General features: G+C 42.6%; 1 long non-coding RNA gene across 9 annotated transcripts in view; it reads left to right on the top strand.

The window, feature by feature from the left end:
• LOC149122116 (uncharacterized) overlaps nucleotides 1-24,726 on the top strand; it is a 137,885-nt gene that overhangs the window by 90,716 nt on the left and 22,443 nt on the right. For all 9 annotated transcript variants that reach the window (XR_016221769.1, XR_016221766.1, XR_016221772.1 and 6 more), the window contains 2 exons: nucleotides 19,905-20,081; nucleotides 23,623-23,675. This is a non-coding gene — a long non-coding RNA (uncharacterized LOC149122116). The remainder of the gene's footprint in view (nucleotides 1-19,904; nucleotides 20,082-23,622; nucleotides 23,676-24,726) is intronic.

The following is a 24,726-nucleotide window of genomic DNA, read 5'->3' as shown; positions in this document are numbered from 1 at the left end:
AGGATCTGACTCTGAGAACACAAATCGAAAGTCTGCATAGAAAGGAGTCACGAGGAAGCTGGTTCAAGATCAGTTATTGCTGTTCATTTTCAGTTGAATGTATGTGTGATGGTTAATTTTAGGTGTTAACTTGGCTGGTTTAAGGAATACATAGAAACCTGGAGAAGTGTTGTTTTAGCATGTGAGTCTGAGTGGAGTAGGCAGGAAGACCCAGCCTCCATGCAGGTGGGCATGGGGGTCTGAAGAGACTAAATGGGTAGGCGATCTGGTCTCTCTCAGAAACAGCTGGGGCAAGCTCAGCTCCCACTTTGAAGGGCAGCTGCTAGTCTCTGGACTGAAGGCTTTTTCAGATGAGGCTGGGGATTGATAAGGTCAGGCACATGCCAAGAGGTGAAAGAGCATATCTCATCAAGTTTGTCTTTGTCTAACCCTTTACACAGCCAAATGACAACTGAAAATCCAGTTTCCCTAGTTGAGAATCAAAGACCATGTCTCTTTGACTTCTTAGTTTAGGGCAACCTATTCTTTTTACTTTGCTTTTAAATGTCAAATCCTAAGTAGGTCAACAGAAATTAGTGTGTCGTTAGTTCTGTTAAGCTTGGTTCATGAAAATACAGCAAACTTTACTACATTTGATTTTCAGGAATATTTGAAAATTGCATTCTATGGAGTGGATCTGGTTGCATCTAGTAATTGTCATATCTCTGCTTGCGGCAGAGAAGCTAACAGTATTGACATAGAAAGGCACAGATATTACTTGGCTTCCCTGATTGAATTGGGGGCAGTAATTACACAGATCCCCAAGTATGTATAACATGTGGCCCTGGACAAAGATTATTTTAGGAAACATCTTCTTGGTATACTTACTGGGATTATGGTAATTAGCACAATAAAAACAGGAAAGAGCAAGCTGAGTCTGAGATCTGTCCCTACACAGCTCTTTCCTCCAATATATACACTGCAGATGGGGGGCTGGCAGAATCATTACACACATCAAGTGTATTAAAGCAAGAAGTGTGGCACAGTGGTCCGAATTTAAGACTTCACATGGGCTTTGCACTAATTGCTAGTCTGTTTCTGGCAAAAGTCACTTAAGCAGTTTTCTCACCTCATATGTTAGAAAGCCAAACTGAATGAACACAAGGTTTCTTTTTGTTTCTACAGGAACATAGTCTGCTATGTGGCCTGCATGGACTGTGCAAATTTCTCTCTCCTTGACGGGCAGGAAAGGCACAATTCCCTGGTCAGCAAGATTGTGTTACACCTTCCCAGCCCTCAACTCCCGGCCCAATCATGAGGGCTCCAGAAGACTAGAACATTTGCGCTACTTTTGCAATGTCAGCAAGAGTCTAAACATCTAAAACAGCCTTTGAGATGTGTCCCACATCAGAGTGCCTGGGTTCAACTACTGGGTCTAACTCCTGCCTCCAGCTTTCTTGCTAACGTGCACTCTGGGAGAAAGTGGTGATGGTCTAAGTGACTGGGCTCCTACCGCCATGTGGATTGAGCTACCAACTCTGGGCCTTGGCCCTGGCCAGAGTAACCAAAAGTGTTGCAGGACACAGGCAAGAGGGGTGCACAGAAACAGGGGCAAAGGATCTGAAGCAGTTTGCAAGTGCATGGTCTCCTGAGCCTGCTTCTCAGAGGATGTTCCAGAAAAGCTTCTTTTGCCACATTTGCTCATGGGGGCCAGACCTCCACAGACAAGGAAACTTCAAGAAACCAGCGTGAGTCAGGATGTTTAAAAATTATTTTTTATTCATTCATTTATTCAAAAGGAGAGAGAGAGAGAGACAGACAGACACCAACCATGTACTAATGTATTGCTCAAATGTCTGCTACAGCCAAGGGCTGGGAAAGGTTGAAACCAAGAGCCCAGCACTCAATCCAGGTCTCCTGTGGGGGTGGCAGTGATCCAGCTACTTGAGCCCCCACCTGCTGCCTCCCAGGGCGTGCATTAGCAGGGATCTGGAATTGGAAGTAGAGCCAGCACATGTACCCAGGCACTCCAGGAGTCAGAGGTTTGAATGCAGTGTATGAAAATGGGAGTTGTTTGAGCAGGAGTAGCTCTCTGGCTCCCCTTTTTCTACATCCTGGACACTCCTTTCATCCTTGCTATAAAAGTCCTGGCAAACTGCTTCTTGGGAAGGCAGCTTCTTTTCTGTAGAGAGCTACACTTTCTCACTGTCTCCTTGTCACAAGTAAGTAAAGCTTTCCACTGAGCAACTCCCACTTGAGGCTGATTATTTGGTGACACGCCAAGTGAATTGACCTCTTGTGTCCACTAACACCAGTCCTATTCATTGTGGGCATCTGGGGAGTGAACCAGTGGACAGCATCCATCCCTCTCTCTCTCTAATAAATATATGAAAACTATTTGAAGGTAAGCATCTCTCTCTAGAACCAACAGCAAGGGTTGCCCGGGGAGTGCACTTCACCGGCATGCTCCCCTACACTTTCCTGCATGAGAAGTAGAGATGACAATGACCCGATGGTGGCCTCAGTGGTGTTTATAGGATTGTAAAGTTGTAAATCTGGCAAATGGGAATAGCTTACAGTCTCTTAAATTTTTTAATATACTACTTTATATAAAATTAGAACTTTGAAAAGAACACAGCCTTGGTCACCTTCCCTGTGAGCTCTACTAATGATCATAATTTCATAGAGAAATTCCTCTTCTCTGGGCGGTGCCTCATCTGACTTGAGGCCCTCTGCAGCAGAGGGTGAAATTACCACAATGACAAGCCTCCTCATGGCTCTAACCCCAAGTGGACCCTTCGAAGGGTCCTGGATTGCGTCTGAGTCTGTTATCTCTGCAGGGAGACCAGCTGTCTTCAGAATTGCTATCTTCAGAATTGCGGCCCCATCATGTCATTGTGAAACTGCTGTTAGTAATCTCACCAGCATTTCCCAGATTTGTTTCAGATAAGCTTGAACACGTGCGACTCCCTGGCTTCTAGTGTTATTTAGAGAATTGGAGGACTTAAAGCACTTATTTTCTTCAACTCATTTCTCATCATAATACACCAATATCACAGTGTTTTTATTCTCCATTTCATTTTTATATGATCCTATTAGTTGGGGGAAACCCAAGTGATATTTTTCTTTACTGTGGCCTCGTCTCCTCTTTGCCTTTGTTAGAACTCAGGGATTATATACCTGTCACTAAATCAGAATTCAGCCATTCGCTTAAACAATTTTCAGTGGATTTCACTAGGGTTGGAGTAAAGGTAGCTCCTTCTTCTCCATATAAATGATATTTACAACCTGTCTCTCTGTCTCTTCGGAGACCAGTGATGCTCCTCCTTGGTTATTGAGGCTGGTAGCTTGGTTATCAGGGAACTGTCCATGTGGTACTCCTGGTGTTTTGGGCTGTGTTTATCAAAGTTAAAGTGAGACTTTGGATGGAGTGGAGAATGAGTCAGTGTTTAAGCGTGAAGCAGCACGGCCCTGCCATGACTCCTGCATGACTCAGCAGAAGCTTGGTTCAGGCGTGTGGCAGTCATAATTCCCAGGTTTGGGGCTGCAAATGTCATTAGATTATCAGGTGAAACCAACACTCCATGCTACCGTGGAGCGGGTGATGCTGAAGGAACTCTTGGAGAAGTGGCTGCTTCAGGAGCATTGCTGCCCTACATTGCTTGCTTCTGTGGGGCCCCTCAGTAATGATATCCAGCCTAGCAAAGTGTACTTTATGCATTCATGGTTATTTAAGTAATGCAGATTCCCTCCCCCAATGCACTCATATAATCAAAGGCCCCGTTCTTCTGTTTAATTTGACAAAGCACTCACTGACAGTTTGTAGCACTAGGAATGGTGAGAGGAATAGAGGTGAGACAGTTCCTGTGCATGTGGTGTCTGAGTTGAATGGATTTGGTGAGGGACATGCTGTGACATAGTGAGAGGGTCGGGGTGGGGGAGGGAGTCAGGGCTGAGACTGGGGAAATGACCAGCTGGGGGATTTTCCTCTCTAAGCAGGTGACTTCTACTGCACAAAAGCTGCTCCAGTACAATTCCTTTATAAAAGGGAACTTCAGAAAATTTGTGGAAAGAGCATTTAGCCTAGCAGTTACAGATACCCATGGCTCTCTTCAGGAGGTCTGGGTTCAAGTCCTGCCTGTGTATCCTGACTCTAGTTAGTGCATGTGATGGCTCAAGTCAGGTCCCTGTCAACCACATGGGAGACCTAGCTTGAGTTCTGGCTCCTGGTTTTGACCTGGCAAGTCCAGCCCTGGCCATTGCAAGAAGTTAGGGAGTGAACCAGCAGATGGGAGCTCTCTCTTTCTCTCAAACAAAATGAGATGCCCTTGGATCCATTTTGCTTCCTGTCTTTCCTTCACACGAGGTATCCTTTCTGTCAGGGAATGATGCTGTTTCTGGCCTCCAAACATACCAAGTTAATACTTCTGCCATGAATATTCTGAATTCTCAGCTTTTCTTATCAGCAAAGAAAAAGCAATTTACTCCATAGGGCCTGATATCACTCTGGGATGCGTCATCACCATCTCTAGCTTGGACTACACCAGTACTCAAGCTTACTTCCTCACTGCTTCTTGCCCTGCTTCTCCTGTTTAATTTGTGACACTATAGTCAAAATAACTTATGTAATACCTAAGCCGGATCATGCCGCTGTTTAAAAGCCATGAAATGACATAATTTCATTTATAGCAAAGGCCTCAAGTAATGGGCACCTACATAGTCCAGCCATGGTGACCTCTCAGACCTGACGTCATCGTGCCCAGAGGCAGGAAATAAGTTTAGTAAAGTGTAGAGGTGGGAGAGGTGGGAATTGTAGCGGGCTGAGGATGATGAGGAATTTCTGATTCTAGGCCCAAGTTGGGCAGCATCTGTTCAGTTCCTGTGGCTGCCGTCTTTGAATGTGGGCATTCTGTATCACATGGTCTCTTTTTTTTAATGTTTAAAGATCCATTTATTTACTTGAGAGGGAGAGTTACAGACGGGGAGACTCAGAGAGCTCTTCTACCTGCTGATTCACTCCCCAGATTGCTGTAAGGACCAGAGCTGGGCTAAGCCAGGAGTCAGGCACTTCCTCTGGGTCTCCCATGAGGGTGCAGGGGCCCAAACACTTGGGCCATCCAAGTTCTACTGCTTTCTCAGGCCATCAACAGAGAGCTGGATTGGAAGTGGAGCAGCTGGGACTGGAACTGGCACCCACATGGGACATGGCACCAAAGGGGGATGCTTAACATACTACAGCATAGTGCTGGCTCCTCTTCTTTTTGGTTATGTTAAATCTCTTGAATATTAAATGTTGGTAATAACTTTCCCTGATGGTTTTCCTGCTTCCAGTTATCTGTACACTCTGTGTCCTTGCTTCCTGCTAGTGCTCACTCAGTGGCTGCCTCCATAACGTGGCCTGCTCAGACCGCTGTACTTTAAATTTCATCTGCACCCTTCCCCATCCTCCTTCTGCAAGCATTCCTGGTTCCCTCCTACCTTGCTCAACATTTTCTTCCTAAGCACAGAAAATGCCCCTTTCCAGTGGCTATTTTTTCACTTACTTACTAGAATTATGGTAGTAAATAAACCCTCCCCCAGTGGCCAACTAGAATGTAAGGTCTATGTGATTAGGAATTTTATTATATTTGTTCCCTGTTGTATCCCAAACACACTGAGCGGGGTCTAGAAGATTCATTCTTGTTGAATGAATGAACCCAGCAGTTCTACGCCTTCTCTCTGAGTATTGGTCCCAGGTACTGGGAGATTCTGACTCTTCAATCTGAGAAGAAGTAGCCAATGGAGTCATAAACCATTTGCTGGTTTTGCTGGAATGCTCTAGGGTGTGTTTTGTTATTTTCTGTAGAATTTAGATAAGATTGAAAAAATGACTCTTCTGGTCCCCCACATCCTCCCCTACACTGTACAAGAAAAGAGGTGCTTCTGAATTTGGGGACAGCCTGATTCTTGACCAATAACTTGCACCACATGGGGAAAGGCTCTGACTGTTCTGTCTGGGGGCACTGCCATGCTGCTTTTGGGGTCAGTATCCTTTGCCAACAAAATTAGGACTTTTTATAGTTGAGTGGGGGTGTGAATGTGTGGTGGCTGTTCACAGTGCCGTTTCCTAAGATACAATCTTACACCAAGGACTGGGAGTGGATGGAGTGCTTAGTTCAGTAAGACTGAATTTCCGATGTCCATCCTTGTGTTATCCTGTCATATTTTATTTTTTATGCTCTTACTAACTCATTATGGGTACAGATTCACCTGCAGTGCTATGTCCTGTTACGTCTTATTCATGTTCACAACATCATACTGAGGCATATTACATCTTTAAGCTTATCACCTTTACTTGAGGCATTCTCGATGTTCAATCACCTGCACACCTGTGAAGTGGACAAGTTAATATGTGGCATATAGGTGTCACCCAGGAAGCATTTCACAGTCAAAATCATGTCCATCAGTCCCAGAGGTTCTCTTGTGTTTGCTTGCAACTCCGCCTACCACTTCTCTGACCCTCTAAGGATCTTCTTTCTGTTGTAAATTTGTTTTCATCTTTTGGAATTTAACGTCAGCGGAATCAGGAAGTATGCACTATTTTTGGTATAGTTTCATTTCTTTTTTTTTTCTAAAAGATTATTTATTTGAAAGAGTTACAGACAGTGAGAAGGTAAGACAGAGAGAAAGGTCCTCTGTCTGCTGGTTCACTCCCCAAATGGCCACAATGGCCAGAGCTGTGCCGATCCGAAGCCAGGAGGCAGGAGCTTCCTCAGGTCTCCCACATGGGTGCAGGGGCCCAAGGACTTGGGCCATCCTCCATTGCCTTCTCAGGCCACAGCAGAAAGTTGGGTCAGAAGTGGAGCAGCTGAGACTTGAACTGGCACCTATATGGGATGCTGGCACTGCAGGTGGAGGATTAACCTACTGTACCACAGCACCAGCCCCTGATATGGTTTCTTTCATCTACTCTAATCAGTATGATTTTCTCCATTTTTATTCTTGAGTACCATCACATCATGTGGACAGATAGCGGTTTCTTTATCCGATTGCACATTTGTGTTACTTCAGTTGTTGCCTACCTCAAACAAAGCTACTATTCATATTAACACACAAGTCTTTGTGTGGACATAAGCTTTTATTTCTCTTGGGTGAATGCCTTAAAGTGGAATGGTAGGTATGTGGTTAATTTTTTATGAAACTGGCCACTTATTTTATAAAATATTTGTGCCATTAGATTTCTGCTGTCCTGCCTCCTTGCCAACAATCTTTTACTTTTAGAGCTTCTAATAGGTTATACAGTGGAATCTTACTGGGGTTTTGATTTTCCATTCCCTAATGATTATTGATGTTGAGTTAATGGGTGATCTCTAATGGATATGCACTTACTTATGATCCATGAATCTATTTGGTAAAATACTCCTTCAACTACCTGGCCTATTTACATTGTCTGTATTATCTTCTCTTAATTATTTTAGAGTTCTTTCTGTGTTTTGTTTATAAGTTCTTTATCAGATATATACTTTGCAACTATTTTTTTCCCTATCTGGTTTGTCTTTTAATTTTCTTAATGTCTTTGGAAAAGTAGAAATTCCTAATTTTAAAGAAACCTAATTTATCATTTTTATTTATATTTTGGATTGTAGTTTTTGTTTGTAGGCAAAGAAATCTTTGCCTAACTCAAGGTCACAAACATTTTCTGCATGTTTTTGTTTAGAATTTTTGCAGTTTTGGTTCTACATTTTGGTTTGATAAATTTTGAGTTAATTTTAGTATAAGGTGGGAGGTTTGGGTTTAATCTCTTTCGCTCTCATTTTCCACACACACACGTTCACATGTTCCAATTGTTCTTCATCTTTGTCAGAAATCAGTTAATTATATATGTATAGGTCTATTTCTAGACTCATTATTATGTTCAGCTGACTTATTCGTCTAATTTTGTTCTCTTATAGTTTAGTTTTTTGGGAGGGTAATCTGTGTCCTTTCTATTTCCATATGAATTTTAGAACAGTTTGTCAATTTCTATTTTTAAATAGCTTGCTGGGATTTTGATTGGAAGTACATTGAATCTATAAATTCACTTAGCACTAATTGACATTTTAAGAATATGGAATATTCCAATCCAAGGCATAGTATTATCTCTCAGTTACTTAGATTTTAATTTTCTTTAGTTTGCAGTGCACAGATTTTATAGATATCTTGCTAAGTTTCTCCAAAAATTTCATTTTTATTATAGTGTATATTGTATCTTAATTTCAGTTTCCACTTGATTGTTGCTAAGACATAATAATGCTCTTGATTTTTGTAAACTAACTTTTTATCCTGCAGTGCTATTTAACTTACTTATTAATTACAGGTGCTTCTGTGTAGATTCCATAGAATTTCCTACATGAACCATAACATCTCTGGCTAGTAAAGACAGAATCTACCTCAAGATGTTGTTAATGTCGTTTTCTTGATCTACTGAACTACCTAGAGCCTCTTGTATACTGGGAAGTGATCTGAAAATAGTTGTTCTCTTCTGCTTTGGTTGCTTTTCATTTCCTTAATTGCCTATTGCATCAGCTGGAAATCTTAGCACTATGGGGAAAGTGGACATCCTTACTTTGTTCCTGATTTTAGACACAGTTCTTTATTTTCAACAAGAATGATAGTACCTGCAGGTTTTTAGTATATTTCCTGCTCATATTGAAAACATTTCTCTTCTACTTTGCTGAGAGTTTTATTAGGGTTGAATGCTGATTCTTTTTTTTATTTTTAATTTCATTTAAATTTATTTGAGATGTAGAGTTACAGAGAGAGTGAGAGATAGAAAGAAAGGTCTTCCATCTGCTAGTTCACTCCCCAAATGGTCGCAAGGGCTGGAGCTGGGCTGATCTGAAGCCAGGAGCCAAGAGCATCTTCTGGGTCTCCCATGTGAGTGGCAGGGGCCCAAGCACTTGGACCTCCTCTAGTGCTTTCCCAGACCACTAGCAGGGAGCTGGATCAGAAGAGGAGCAGCCAGGACATGAACCAGCATCCATAGAGGACGCCGGTGCTGCAGACAGTTTAGCCTACTATGCCACAGTGCTGGTCCCTGAATGCTGATTCTTGTCAAATGCTTTTTCTGTATGTATTGAGTGATTTTTTAAAAGTCTGTTATATCGTGAATAACAGTGATGTCATATATATAGATCTTGTATACTTGGGATAAACTTCATTTGGTCATAACGTGTTTTCTTGTATGCCATTTAAAAAATTCATTAATATGGAAAGCAAGGAATGAACCAGAGAGAGAGAGAGAAAGGGAGATCTTCCATTCACTGGTTTACTCCCCCAGTGCCACAATAGCCAGGGCTGTGCCACGCTGAAGCCAGGAGCTAGGAACTCTGTGTCTCACATATGAGTGGCAGGATTCCAAGTTCTTGGATCATCTTTTGATGTCTTCCAAGGTGCATCAGTAGGAGGATGGATTGGAAATGGAGCAGCTCAGACTCAAAATAGAATTGAAATGCTGGCACTTCAAGCAGTGGCTTTAACCCACTGTGCGATAGTACCAGCCCCTTTTTGCCTATCATTGTATGTACTTTGCTTAAATTTTTGTTAATAATTTTGAATATATATTTATTAAGGCTATTGGTCTGCAGCTTTTGTTTTCCTTTTAATATCTCTATGTGGTTTTGAGGTCAAAGTAATGCTGACCTCATAGAAAGTGATAGGCAGTATTTCCTTTAATTTTCTGGAATAGGTTATGCAAAACTGTTATAATTTCTTCTTTGAGATTTTGATAAAATTCATGGAATCATCAGTTCTTGGAATTTTTTTGTGTGTGAAGGATTTTTAATTTTCCTGTATATTGAGTTTCTTTAATAAATATATAGTTTTTCAAAATGCATATTTCTTTTGTGAGCTTTCGTAGTTGTGTCTTTCAAGGACTTTCTCTCGTCTGTTTAGGTCATTGGTTTCCTTGACATTAGCATGTTAAAATATTCTGTTATTATCCCTTTAATGTAGGAGTGTGCAGGGTTTGAGTGATGTCACCATTCCCTATTCTGAAATTGGTGATTTGTGTCTCCTTCCCCTATGTATTCCCAGGCCAGTATCACCAGAGGATTATCAATTTTATTGACTTTCTTAGGGACACTTGTAGGTTTTTCCTCTATTGTTCTTCAGTATTCATTGATTTCACCTTAAGTTTCATCATTTTATTTCTTTGCTTTTGATTTATTTTTCTTTTTCTAGTTTTTTTTTTTTTTAACATAGAATTTGTTGTCATTGAATTAAGAACTTTCTTTTTCTAAAAAAAGTCAGCATTTACCAGGGGATTCCAATTCAATCCCATCGAGGTGGCATGTACCAATGCCATCTCACTGTTCCAGGTGATCAGTTTCAGTTCACAGTTGGTCATGGTGGAGGGACTGGGAGTCAAAGGGAGCACATAGACAAGTCTAGTACCTGCTAACGCTAACCAATGGAGTAAATAAAGGGGAGAGTGATCCAACATGGGAAGTGAGATACTCAGCAGACTCATAGAATGGCAGATGTCCTAAATAGCACTCTGGCCTCAGAATCAGCCCTAAAAGCATTCGGAGCTGGCTGAAAAGCGCATGAGAGTATTTCAGGCATGGAAAGCCAAGACACTCTGGCAAAAGATCTCTGCGAGTGAGATCCCAGTGGAAAGAACAGGTCATCAAAGAAGGAGGTACCTTTCTCTGAAGGGAGGAGAGAACCTCCACTTTGACTATGACCTTGTCTAAACAAGATAAGAGTCGGAGAACTCAGAGGGCTTCCATAGCCTTGGAAACTCATGACTGGAGCATAGGGAGATTACTGATGCCATAGACAGGAGTGTCAATTGGTAAAGTCAACAACAGGAGTCACTGTGCACTTACTCCTCATGTAGGATCTCTATCCTTAATGTGCTGTACATTGAGATTTAATGCTATAACGAGTACTCAAACAATATATTTCACTTTGTGTTTCTATGGGGGTGCAAACTGTTGAAATCCTTACTTAATGCATACTAAACTGATCCTCTGTAAAAAAAAAAAAAAAAAAAAAAAAAAAAGAAATTATCAATTCCCAACTTGACTCTCACTGGGATTAAACATGACAATAGGTCTGCTCTGATTTCATCATCATTTAAAAAAAAAATCATCTATTATTTTTCACTGTATGTTTCTGTGTGGGAGCAAACTGTTGAAATCCATACTTGATGTATACTAAGCTGATCTTCTGTATATTAAGATAATCGAAAATGAATCTTGATGTGAATGGAAGGGGAGAGGGAGTGGGAAAGGGGAGGGTTGTGGGTGGGAAGGACGGTATGGGGGGGAAGCCATTGTAATCCATAAGTCGTACTTTGGAAATTTATATTCATTAAATAAAAGTTTAAAAAAAAACTATTAAAAAAAAAGTCAGCATTTAATGATAAACTACCCCTCAATACTGCTTTAACTGAACCCACAATTTTTTTTTTTTTGACAGGCAGAGTGGACAGTGAGAGAGAGACAGAGAGAAAGGTCTTCCTTTGCCGTTGGTTCACCCTCCAATGGCCGCCACAGCTGGTGTGCTGCTGCCAGCGCACCGCACTGATCCTATGGCAGGAGCCAGGTACTTAATCCTGGTCTCCCATGGGGTGCAGGGCCCAAGCACTTGGGCCATCCTCCACTGCACTCCCTGGCCACAGCAGAGAGCTGGCCTGGAAGAGGGGCAACTGGGACAGAATCCGGTGCCCCAACCGGGACTAGAACCCGGTGTGCCGGTGCCGCAAGGCGGAGGATTAGCCTAGTGAGCCGCAGCGCCAGCCTTGAACCCACAAATTTTTATAAAAATGAATGTTATTGTGTATTTCTAAGGTATACAACATGATATGGGATGCATTTGATAATGAAAAGGTTGCTCTGGTGAAGCAGATTAAAATATCCATTCTGTCTTGTAGTTACCTGTGTTTTTTGTTTTACTGGCAAGAGCAGTTAAAATCCATTCATTTAGCATGAATCCCCAATACAGGACACTTTTGTTACCTGTAGTCCTGGCTAGGATTTGGATGTAGTTTGAGTGTCTTCACGTATCTTGTCTTGAGGCTTCACGTATTGAAATTCAGTCCCCACTGTACAGTATTAAAAGGGTGGAAACTCAGCCTGACTGTGGTGTCTGGTGGTAAGGCCTGGAGGAGATTGTTGGATTAGTGGAGCTCATTGGGGCAGGGCAGGGATGCGGTCCTGGTGGCTTTACCTGGAGAGGAGGTCGGACACAGAGCTATGTGCTCCCTGTCCCTTGCCCTGTGCTTCCCCAGGTGGCCTTGGGACTGACTGCAGGAAGACGTCACCATATATGACCCTTCGACCCTGCACCTCCATCACCTCTTTATCATGTGGCCTGTGTCAGGTATTTCCTTGTCATAATGTGAAGGTGACTGGCATGTCCTTGTGCTGTGCATTAGCTCTCTAGAATTGTCCATCCTGGGTTTGCTGCTTTGTGTCTTTTTTTTTTTTTTTTTTTTTTTTTTTTTTGACAGGCAGAGTGGACAATGAGAGAGAAAGAGAGAAAGGTGTTCCTTTTTCCATTGGTTCACCCCACAATGGCCGCTGCTGCCGGCGCACTGCGCTGATCTGAAGCCAGGAGCCAGGTGCTTCTCCTGGTCTCCCATGCAGGTACAGGGCCTAAGGATTTGGGCCATCCCCCACTGCACTGCTGGGCCACAGCAGAGAGCTGGACTGGGAGAGGAGCAACCGTCACTAGAACCCAGCATTTTTTGTTTTGTTTTTTTCATTTGTTTGTTTGTTTTTAGCAGTTTTATTTTTAATGTCTTTAGACACCATCATACTGTTTCCTGTAATAGTTATAATTTGAAATATTTGTTTCCATTGATGTTCAGTTCAAAATGATAATTTCCCATTTTGATTCCTTGTTTGATTCATGAGTCATTTAAAAAGCACAATTCAGAGAGAGAACTAAATGAAAATGAGCAAAAAAATGCTTCCCTTTGCTATGAGCTACCAATGTGACCTCAACCAGATTACCATATGCTCTCACAAGCTGTGTGCATGGCTCTGGCACATCCTTGTTTCTCCTTGATGGCTCTGCTCAGAGACCTTTGTTGAGAATCATCTCCACTCTATTTGCCCTGGTGAACTTTGGAATCATGTCAGCAAGTTCCCCTCAAAACCAATCAGTTTTATAAGAATAAAATTAAGCCCATGCCTTATTCAAATACTTAATACAGTATGTATTAAGCTTCTGTATTTCGAGAATGTTTTTTTAAATTTGAGCAATGTCTTAGAGTTATTTTTTCATATAATTTTTTATGTTTGTCTTCCTAGGGTATTTATAATTTTATTCCTTATATATTACTTATGTAATTTTTAGAAACTATTCATGGATAAGTAAGTAGATTTACATGAACTCACTTTGAGGGATCAATGCTTAGAACATCATTAGGGAACTCATTAGTGTACCATAAATTCAGGATTCACAGCATTCTTTTTTGTTTTAAGTGTTCTTATTTTTAGTTTTGGACAACAATGCACTGTAGAACCATAATGGATAGCTCTTGTGTACTTTCACCTTCTCCAGTGATAGCATCTCACACAGCCACAGTATGTCCTATGCAAATCATATTGGTGCAACTGAAGTAGACACCCTTTTGGGATTCAAAATCAGTATTCCTTTAAAAAATGAAATATGGGGCCCAGTGCTGTGGCACAGCAGGTTAAGCTGCAGCCTATGATGCCAGCATCCGATGTGAGCATTAGTTTGAGTCCCAGCTACTTCACTTCTGATCTAGCTCCCTGCTGTTGCACCTGGGAAAGCAGGGGAAGATGGCCCAAGTGCTTGGACCCCTGCTGCCCTGCTACCCATATGGGAGACTCAGAGTTTCTGGCTGTTGGCTTTGGCCTGGCTGAGCCCTGGGCATTGTGGCCATTTGGGAAGTGAACCAACAGATGGAAGGTTTCCCCCTCTTCCACTTTCTGTCATTCATTCACCCAATCACTCTGCCTTTCTTTAAAAAAATGAAATATAGATGGATGTTTGGCATAGTGGTTATGCCTGGGTTCAGTAGCCAACTCTGACTCCTGACTTCAGCTTCCTGCCAATGCAGACCCTGGGGGGCAGCATTGGTTCCAGACTCCTGGTCATTGGAAACATTTGGGGAGTGAACTCACAGATTGGAGCTCTCTCTGTCTCTCAAATAAATAAATACTTTTGTGGGCCTTTGGGGAGTGAACTAGCCAATGGAAACTTTCTTTCTCTCCCTCCCTCACTCTCTGATTCTCTCTCAAATAAATAAATCAAATTTTACAATTAATAGGGATTCTTCCTCTCCCTTTCAGTTCTTCCACCCACATTCTTGAGCCAGTACTGATTGGTTCTGAAATGCCATGTGCTAGATTGTGCTAGGTTCAGCCACTTAAATACAGCTGGAGTTCAAGGATTGGCTCCTGCTAGCTTCAAGGTTGGGGTAAACTCCCTCCCAGGATCTCTCAACTCTGAGAGGACTGACAGACTCAACCAGGAACTTTGACAGCTGACACACATACTCATCATGAGAAAATCTCTTGTTCCTAGTCAGACCTTTGTAGCTTTTTCACCTGAGTGGAGCTCCCCAGCTCAGCACAACAGGACTCTGGGGACTTCTGAGCACTGAGAATTTCACTTCTTAGGGAATCTCAGTTGCCTTCCTGGAGTCCATTCCCTTTCTGAGAGAGCCCCTCATTTCCCAGCCTTGCAGGAATCACCCTACACCAGCTTCAGCTGTGGGCTCCGAACACCTGGAGCCAATCAGTACTCCCTACCTTAGGGCCCTGTTCTGTGTTCATGGACTATGTAGGGAGCACAGGAATCCCAGAGAAAGCTGGGGCATGGATTCTCTTTGCTGTTCTTGAATAGTAATAGAGAACATTGCTATTGTTAAATCCACTATTGCATCCGTTGCTGGTACTACCATTACTGTGATTACAAAAAACAACAGTGACTCTTGTAGAACTATGCTATATATAAATAAATATATATGTATACATGTTCTTTATATATATTGCCTCACTTAGGAAAACAACCTTGTAGGGTAGAGGTCATTACTGTTCTCATTTTAAAGAAAAAAATTTGAACCAGAGAAGTTAAGTACTTGCCCAAGGTCACAGAGGTGAAGTGCTGTGGTTTGGATTTAAAACAAGGTACACACGTTCTGCTTTGTGAAACTTGTAACTGGGGAAGACCTAAGTGGAAGTCTGAAGGTAGTGGGAGGCCACCATGTGGCACTGAGGTGTGCACAGATGGAGAGGAAGCAAAGGTGCTGTCTTGCATGTCCAGTATCAAGTTCTTCCTGCAGCCAGAAATACCTAATTCTGCTCTTGTAAGTTACATGAATCAGTGGATTTTTCTGTATGACTTCAACCCTTGTGAGACAGGTTTCTTTGCCTTCCAACTGAACGAAACCACATGCAGAAGCTGGTTCCAGGGAGCAGAGGTTGACAGTGCTGGACACTGATGTGGCATTGACTGAGCTGACATGTGGAGAGGGGTAATGAGAGGAAAGCCTCCACTGCCGGCAGCAGGATTAACACTACTGGTTATGCTGCAGTGCGTTAACTGCTCAATTGCCCCCTGTTGGTTTTTGATATTCAGACCACTTATCTTTCAAGCTGTAGCATTAGGGGTCTTGGAGAAAATTAGGATGTTGAAGTTGGCCACTTGTTACAGCCTCCAGGAAGGCCTGCTCCAGTTATCTAATGATATGTACCAAACTGCTCTGAAACGCAGCAGCTTAAAACACACATTTATTATGAGCATTCACAGTATGTGGGGTGCCTGGGCTCACTCAGTGGTCAGTGCCTGGAGTCCGTCATGTTGCAGTCCACTGATGGACTAAGAAAACTCAGCTGGGTTGGACGTGCAGACTGGTGCTCTCACAGGGCAGGGAGTTGATGTGGGTGGTTTTCTGGGAGTTCAGTTAAGCTGTTGACCTGAGTGCCTTCAGGTGGCATCTGTAATCATGGAAGCTGATTATTTTGGGTTAAGATTTATTTATTTTAAAGACAGAGTGACAGAGAGAGAGAGAGAGAGAGATCATTCATTCATTCACTGGTTCATTCCCCAAATGTCTACAGCAGGCGTGGCTAGTCCATGCTAAAGCCAGGAGCCCAGAACTCCATCTGTGTCTCCCATATGGGTGGGATGGGCCTAAGCACTTGAGCTATATACCACTGCTTTTCCAGGTACAACGGAGTGAACTGGATTGGAAGTGGAGCAACTGGGACTCAAAACAGCAGTTTGACATGAGATTCTGGTGTTGCAGGCTGAACCCATGGAGCCACAACCCTGGGCCCTAAGCTCTGTTTTAAGAGGGTGTGTCCTGGGGCCAGCACTGCCTGCAGTGCTGGCATCCCATATGGATGCTGGTTCAAGTCCCGGCTGCTCCACTTCCAATCCAGCTCTCTGCTATGGCCTGAGAAAGCAGTGGAAGATGGCCCAAGTGCCTGGGCCCCTGCACCCGTGTGAGAGACCCAGAAGAAGCTCCTGGCTTCTGGCTCCTGGCTTCGGATTGGCACAGCTCTGGCAGTTGTGGCCAATTGGGGAGTGAACCAACAGATGGAAGACCTCTCTCTCTCTCTCTCTCTCTCTCTGCCTTTCCTTCTCTCTCTGGGTAATTCTTTCAAATAAATAAATCTTTAAAAAAAAAAAAAAGGGCATATCCCAAGCATTCAAAAGGCCTGGATTTTAAGCTAGCATTCTGTCACTTATGAGAGAGTCAGATGAACCCATTAGTTTTCAGAGGAAAGGGTCACAGAAGGGCAGGCATGCTGGGAGGTACAGCTTTCTGGGATCAGCACGGTGCGCCAGCCACAGCGCACCATCCGCAGTGACCAACGTAAAAAGGAAGAACTTTCTCTCTGTCTCTCTCTCTCTTGCTGTCCACTCTGCCTGTCCAAAAAAAAAAAAAAAAAATGCCAGAAAGAATTCAACTTTCCTTGGACTGCCACGGGCCCTGGGGAACACAAACAGAGGGACTGACTCTACTGGATGCAGATCTTTATCCCTGTTCCTCCCTGGTAGCAGGAAGAGCAACACCTGCTGAGCCTTGCACCGACCACCCAAAGCAAGTCAAGGGGATTCTAAGAGAGGAAAACCTCTTGACGTGGTGGGGGTGCACAGGTGAGATTGCTGTTTATCAACCCAGATTGGCTTAGAGCAGCACCATTTATACTCTCCCAGATACCAGTCTGCTGGAGTGAATGAATCTGCCTCTTACCTCAGGTGTGTATGTGACCTGGTGCACCTCAGGTGTATTCCACTGTGGCCCAGGGAGCAGCCACTGGAGGGAAAGTTTTCTTAGGGAAATAGCACACATGGGAGAGGGGGACCCCACCCAGGCCAGCACATCTCAAGCTGTTGTTTGCAGGGCGTCTGCTAACAATTCATTGGCCAAGAGCTGAGCACCTTCAGGGCACTGGGTGTTCCCACTCCCAAGAAGGTTGGCCATGGATGTTTTGAATAACATTAGAAGCCTGAGCTGTATTGGGTTCAACTGCTACCTGTGGCATCCTATATGAGCACTGGTTCAAATTTGGCTGTTCTTCTGATCCAGCTCCCTGCTAATGTGCCTGGAAAAGCAGTGTTGGGTGGCCCAAGTACTGGGGCTCCTGCCACCCACATGGGAGACCCAGATGGAGTTCCAGGGTCCTGTGTCAGCCTGGCCCAGCCTCTGCTGTGGCAGCCATTTGGGGAGTGAACCAACAGATGGAAGATCTCTTTTTGTCCCCCCCTCCACCTCTAATTCTGCCTTTCAAATAAATAAATCTTAAAATAATTGAAATTCTGTGCCTGCAGAATCTTACCTGGGTGTGTCTGGCATAAAAGGGAGAAGTCTGGATCTGCCTGTAAAGTGTTAGCCATCCTTGTCATGGAGCAGCAGCATAACACATGGTTGGGATTTTCTGTTATTTTTCACATTTCATACACTTATGATGTCATGTTTTCATAATCAGAACACACATGACAGAGAAAATGCCTTCTGAGAAGCCTTGTCCTTCTCAGCTGAGGGAAGCAAGAACAAGACAGCCTCGATGGAGGGGATGAGGGCTGGGACTTTGGTTTTTCATCCCAGTGGTTTGCAAAGGAAAAGTGAATGCTGCAAAACCCACCTTGTTTTCTAAGCTCATTCAATTCTGTGGTCAGGGCAGAGGCTAAAGAGCTGCTGTTTATAAGACGTTGACTTTTATTCAGGGCCGAGTGACAGGAAACTTTTGGTGGAATGGATGTGCATGCTCCATCCTGTTAAGAAGGCGATGAGTGCCTGGGTCAAGGATGCTCACTGTCTTCTCGGATTCCTCTGTTCTCCCTGTCCCCATCTGCAAAATGCCAAGGCTGAGTGCAGTGATCGGTGAGGTCCCTTGCAGATGTCACTTCCAGTAATTCCAACATTCCTCTAGCAGCTTGGTTATCTCCAGATCTAACAGGTTAAAAGACGCACCCCAAAGGAAGAGTTCTAATTCCCTCCCTGGCCTTGTGCTGACGTCTTTATGTTAGCTCACACAGAAGCACACGTGGGAGTTTCTTTTATTATGTTTCCCAGTTGCACAAATATTAATAGGTATTGTGGAAATTTAAAAACACAAACATGATGGGCATTTGATGTAGCACTTGAGATGCTCGCTGTTCTGGAGCCCTCGTCCCCGATAGGAAGGCCTGGGGTGGAGTGCCCATTCCGCTTCTGATTCTGTCTTCCCACTAGTGCACAGTAGGCATTAATGGGAGGAATCGGTGATGGCTGAAGTGCTTGGGTCCCTGCTACCCATGTGGGAGTCCTGAATTGAGTTCTAGGCTCCTAGCTTCAGCTTGACCCGGCCCCTGCTGTTGCATGCTTATGAGGACTGAACCAGTGATGAAAGTTCTCTCCATCTGTCTCTCTGCCTTTCAAATAAAAATTAAATATTAAACAAAATTAAGGGCTTAGCCTCCATCTGCCTTAAAAAAATAAAAATACAGAGAAAAAATTTACTTATAATTCCACCACTGTTAACCTTTTTTTTTTTTTTTTGGACAGGCAGAGTTAGACAGTGAGAGAGAGAGAGAGAGAGAAAGAGAGAGAACAGTCTTCTTTCCATTGGTTCACTCCCCAAATGGCCGCCACAGCTGGCGTGCTGCCCTGATACGAAGCCAGGAACCAGGTGCTTCCTCCTGGTCTCCCATGGGGGTGCAGGGCCCAAGCACTTGGGCCATCCTCCACTCCCTTCCTGGGCCACAGCAGAGAGCTGGACTGGAAGAGGAACAACCAGGACAGAATCCGGCACCCCAATGGGGACTAGAACATGGAGAACTGGTGCCACAGGCGGAGGATTAGCCTAGTGAGCCACAGCACTGGCCCACTGTTAGCTTTTATAATACATTTCCAGTATTTTTCCATTGCATGTGTACCAGAACTATCTTGAACAACTATTTATTTATTTGAAAGGCAGAAAATGAGAGAGAAATAAATCCACTGGTTCACTCCTTAAGTGCTTGCAACTTCTGGGCGTGGGCAAGGCTGAAGCCAGAAACCAGTAACCTATCCTGGTCTCCTGTATTAGTGGCAGGAATTTGAACCATCATCTGCTGCTTCCAAGGTGTGTTTGCAGGGGGATGGATCAGAAGTGGGTAGCCAGGACTCTAATAAGCACTCTAATAATCAGTTGCTGATCTCTCAAGTGGTGGCTGAACCTGCTGTGCCACAATGCCCTCCCCTGAACTGACCTCATTTTTATTTCTGCTTTATAAGTTGTGACATTTCCTGTACAATTATCTTCTAATCTATTATTTTAATAATTACTAAAGTAATATTTTTAATAATTATTAAACTAATAACTTCTAAACTAACATTTTAATAATTTCATAATAATAACATTATTAAATGAGATTTAATAATTTAAAAATTTTTCTTCATGGATTACAGTAGCAGTAACCCATTTTTGACCTTTATGTGTTTTCAGTGTGGGGAATGGATGAAGAGTTTGAACAGCCTGGGTTTAAATACTGGATCTAGGATTCCTTACAGAGTGTGTGACTGGCCAGAGGTCCTGACACCTTTAAGACTCAAATGGAAACACAGCATCTACTATCTATGGAAGATTTCTTGTGAAGATGAAATAATACTGGTTATGACACAGGTCAGTGTCCCAGTCATGCATCCCATGCTTGCTCCCCACCCTGTCTTCTGCCTTCATTAGCAGCTTCACTTTCCACAGAGGACCCTCCAACTCTCTCTGTGGAACCAGAAAAGGAAGGCTGCAAACACTTGGCAATTAGATCATAGTATTTCTGATTTGAGTAAAAGATATGTACACATACATACACACACATATGTATAAGCCTGTATATATACTTATAAAAGGTAAATACACACACACACACACACACATATATATATATATATATTCATTCTTGTGAGGTGATTGCTCTTGTCCCCAAGCTGGGTACAATACAGCATGAGTTAACCAGGTGTTTGGGTATCCCCAGCACCAGACAACCCTGTGAAGTCAGCTAGGGGCCATATGCCCTTTGCATTTCTCTGTGGAGAGGACATGCAGTAGATGAGGGTACCCAGAGCACCCACGGATCCTTGTATTAGGGACTCTTGTGTCCCTAGCTGCTCAGCCTCCAAATGATCCATCCTTTATATTAACAATACCATGTAGGGCAGCCTAGAACATGTTTGATCCCTAGGCCCCTGTCCCTTAGAGGCTGATGGTGACATGAAGGACAAGCTGTCCCCTGTAAAGGAGGGAGGTTTACAGAAACAGAGCTCCTTTAAGATAATTTCTTACAAGTATAATTACCCTTTTAAGTTTGGGCAGCTTTAAGGCTTTAATAAATATACACTATTTTGCCCTCAGAATGATTTCAGAAATTTACACTCTGTTTTCATGTGTTTTTACCAAAATTAGGATAAAATACATAGCTAAATTCCACTATTATGATTCTAAAATTAATATTTACATGCTTATTGAAAGAGCACCCAATTTTTTAAAAAATCCAGTGCATTTTTCTACAAAATGAGCTCTGCATCATTATTTTTAATGCAAGCTAGCATTCCATGGTATCATAGTGTTTGATGTAGTCAGGTATTTATTAATTAGTTTAGATAAATTATTTTGTTGTTTGCTAAATTTTACAGTGAGTCTTGAACATATATCTTCATAAATTTGTTCAATTATACTGTCAGTATAAATTTTAGAAATGAACTTGCAGAGTTAAAGGATAGTCAAGGGGCTGGTGTTGTGACGCAGTGCGGTAAGCCACTACTGGCATCACACACTGGAATGCTGGATTGAGTCCTGGCTACTCATCCAGCTTCCTGCTAATGTGCCAAGGGAGGCAGCAGCAGAAGGCGAAGATGGCCTAGGTGTTTGGGCCCCCCACCAGCCATGTGAGAGATCTGCATAGAGTTCCTGGCTCTCAGCTATACCCTGGCCCACACTTCACTTCTGTGGCCATTTGAGGAGTGAACCAGTGGATACAAGATCTCCCTCTCTCTCTCTCTCCCTGCCTTTCAAATAATTTTTTTTTTAAATAATCTTTAAAGAATAAAAATAGGCTGGTGCCGTGGCTCACTAGGCTAATCCTCTGCCTGTGGCGCCGGTACCCCGGGTTCTAGTCCAGTCGGGGTGCTGGATTCTGTCCCGGTTGCTCCTCTTCCAGTCCAGCTCTCTGCTGTGGCCCAGGAGGGCAGTGGAGGATGGCCCAAGTGCTTAGGCCTTGCACCCACATGGGAGACCAGGAGGAAGCACCTGGCTCCTGGCTTCGGATTGGTGCAGTGCGCCGGCCATAGCAGCCATTTGTGGGGTGAACCAAGGGAAGGAAGACCTTTCTCTCTGTCTCTCTCTCTCTAACTCTGCCTGTCAAAACAAACAAACAGAATAAAAATAAAGGATAGGCAGTCTTAGGACTTTCTGTTTTAAATCTACTCATTATCAGATCACTCCTAAAAAGGTTATGCTAACTTTGCCTCCTGCTAGGAGTAACCGATTCTGAATGACATTGATGACATTGATTATTGTTATTTTTAGCTTTGCTTTTTTTTTTGGATCAAAAGATACAATGTTTAACATTTAAATGTCTATATTGCTATTTTTTCTATATTATATTCCTTAACCTGTTGATAAATTTGGTATCTTTTGTTTACAAGCCATTAACATTGGTCTCCTTGGGGATTTCCTATATTTTTTTCTTCTTTTTTAACTCAGATTCTGTTTGGTTTGCTGTGTATACTATTAATATTGCATTAATAAGTATGTATTATGAATAATAGCACATATTAGTATATTGCTATGTATTAGATTATTTTTCATATGTATTTTAATTTCACGAGTTTTTCATGTGACTCTTACCTGTCCTTTAGATGCCAAGCTCAGAATGTTCTTATCTCTAGATTACAGTTTTTAAAATTGTATTTCCATTATTTGAATCTTGATTTTCTCTGGAATCATTTAGATGGAAGCTAGAGATCAGAACCTAATTTTGGGGGGCATTTAATTGACTAATTTTATTGAAATAAAGATGTGTCTGTTTATGTTGAAAAAAAAAGTTCTCGTTGGCACTTTGCTGGGGACAGCACCTTTGAAATTAAGGCCGTGGTGCTGCTACTCAAACAGGCAGATCACAGTGCCAGCCTCCTTCTCAGCACAGGCCATGAGGATGGCAGATGGGGAGTCCTCTGTGCTTCGCAGAAGCTCCCACTTGTGCTCTGGCTTCTCGATCCTCCTGGGAATGCCAACTCTACCCCTAGCTCTTCAAATCTGGAGGGACAGTTTCTTCATTCAACAGTTATTGAGGTTCTGACTGACTCTTTAGTGTTAAAAAGGAGTATCTCAGGTGCCCTGCCCTGAGATAGTTTACCACGGAGAAGGTATCATCTCCACCAGCTCACATCCCAGTGCAGGCAATAGGTATATGACTGACAGCACTGACTGGCACTTGTCATCAGGGCCAAACTAATAGCTGCACACAACTGTGGGGTGCATCAGTACAAACCCCCCAAAACAGGGAAGGAAGAAACTGTGTGATAAATGGAACATTCTTCCATTGGATGAATCTAGGTCTGCAGTGGAGACATGCTGAAAATGAGGGCAATCAGCAGGGCAGCATCGTGCAGAAGCACTCCGTAATTCCCTAGCTCCTTCGGTCCCTTCACTACAGTGAAGATATCATTCAGGAACACAAAATACAGCGTCCAGGTGAAAGGCACCAGCAGAGCCTCTCTGTGGCCCTGCCCCCACCCCCATTGTGTTGAATGGTTAATCAGAATCTAGTTTCATTTTGTCCAAATTTAGCCAGTTTTCCTGTCACCAATTATAATAAATAATACATTGTTTATACATATGAGATTTGCCTGTATCGTAGACTACGTTTCATTTTGTCTGCTTTAGAAATCTGAGCTCAGGATGGCCCAGGTGCTTGGGCCCTGCACCCCATGGGAGACCAGGAAAAGCACCTGGCTCCTGGCTCCTGCCATCGGATCAGCGCGGTGTGCTGGCTGCAGCGCGCCAGCCGCGGCGGCCATTGGAGGGTGAACCAACGGCAAAAGGAAGACCTTTCTCTCTGTCTCTCTCTCTCACTGTCCACTCTGCCTGTCAAAAAAAAAAATTATGATGAATTTATAGATTAATGTAGGAGAAAATGACATTTTTGCAATTGTGTCTTTCCTTCCAGGAACATGTGAGGTCCTAAAATTACATTCGTTAGACATGTGTCATTTCTTTCAGGTAAGTCTTGTTAAATTTATATTAGGCCATGCTATTTATTGCATAATATCAAAATAACTTGATTCTTAATAGCACCAGTTTGTGAGTATTGATATAAAAGCGTTTTCTTTTGTAAAGATTACTTTTGTAACCTAAAATGATTCTTAATTGTCGTCATACATTTTAACATGCTCTTTTCAATTTTTATTTCTTTTTTAAATTAAAAAAATGTTAAGGTAAACACATTTCATGTATTTCATGGATACAGATTTAGGAACACAGTGGTACTTTCCAAGCATGCTCCCACCCTTCTTCCTCCTTCTTTTTTTATTTCCTCTCTTAATTTTTATAATGATATATTTTCGATAAGTGAATAGTTCAGCAAAAATACGAATTACACAAACGCTATTCCTCAACAGTAGAGACAAGGGATGTAGACAATTATCAAATCTTAACATGTCAGTTTCACTCCTACACATTACATTTTTGGTACACAAATGTACACAGATCTGGTAAAATATATGATATTTGTCCTTTTGGGACTGGCTTATTTCACTAAGTATAATGGTTTCCAGTTGCATCCATTTTGTTACAAAAGGCAGGATATCATCCTTTTTATGGCTGAGTAGTATTTCCTAGTGTATATGTACAACAGTTTCTTTATCCAGTCATCAGTTGATAGACATCTGGGTTAATTCCTAGTAAGCAATCATACTTGCAAACCATGATGATTTGGGTCAATTTAGCTTCTAATTATACATTTTTCCCCTTTGAGGCATTAGGTAGAGGTTCTAGGACAAAAAAAATTCTGGTGATGCTAGGGTTCCTTCTTCCTTCTTGATTTATTAGCATGCTTCAAAATATGAACAACATTTTCTATGGATTCTGATTTTTTCATTGACATTTACCTAGTACTTTCCCAGAATCTACTAAGAGATTCATGCATTTTTTCTTCCTCTTATGTGATGAGTTAAATAACGTATATTTCTATTAAATTATTGTTGAATTTCCAGATAAAGTCTTTATTATTTTTTGACTCTGTTTTATATTATGCCACAGGATTCAATTTTAT

The sequence above is a fragment of the Oryctolagus cuniculus genome, chromosome 15, assembly GCF_051225735.1.
Source record: "Oryctolagus cuniculus isolate XC-2025 breed Fujian yellow rabbit chromosome 15, ASM5122573v1, whole genome shotgun sequence".
Taxonomy (NCBI): Eukaryota; Metazoa; Chordata; class Mammalia; order Lagomorpha; family Leporidae; genus Oryctolagus; species Oryctolagus cuniculus.
The sequence above is the reverse complement of the archived record's forward strand: the minus strand, read 5'-3'. Positions and strand labels throughout refer to the sequence as shown.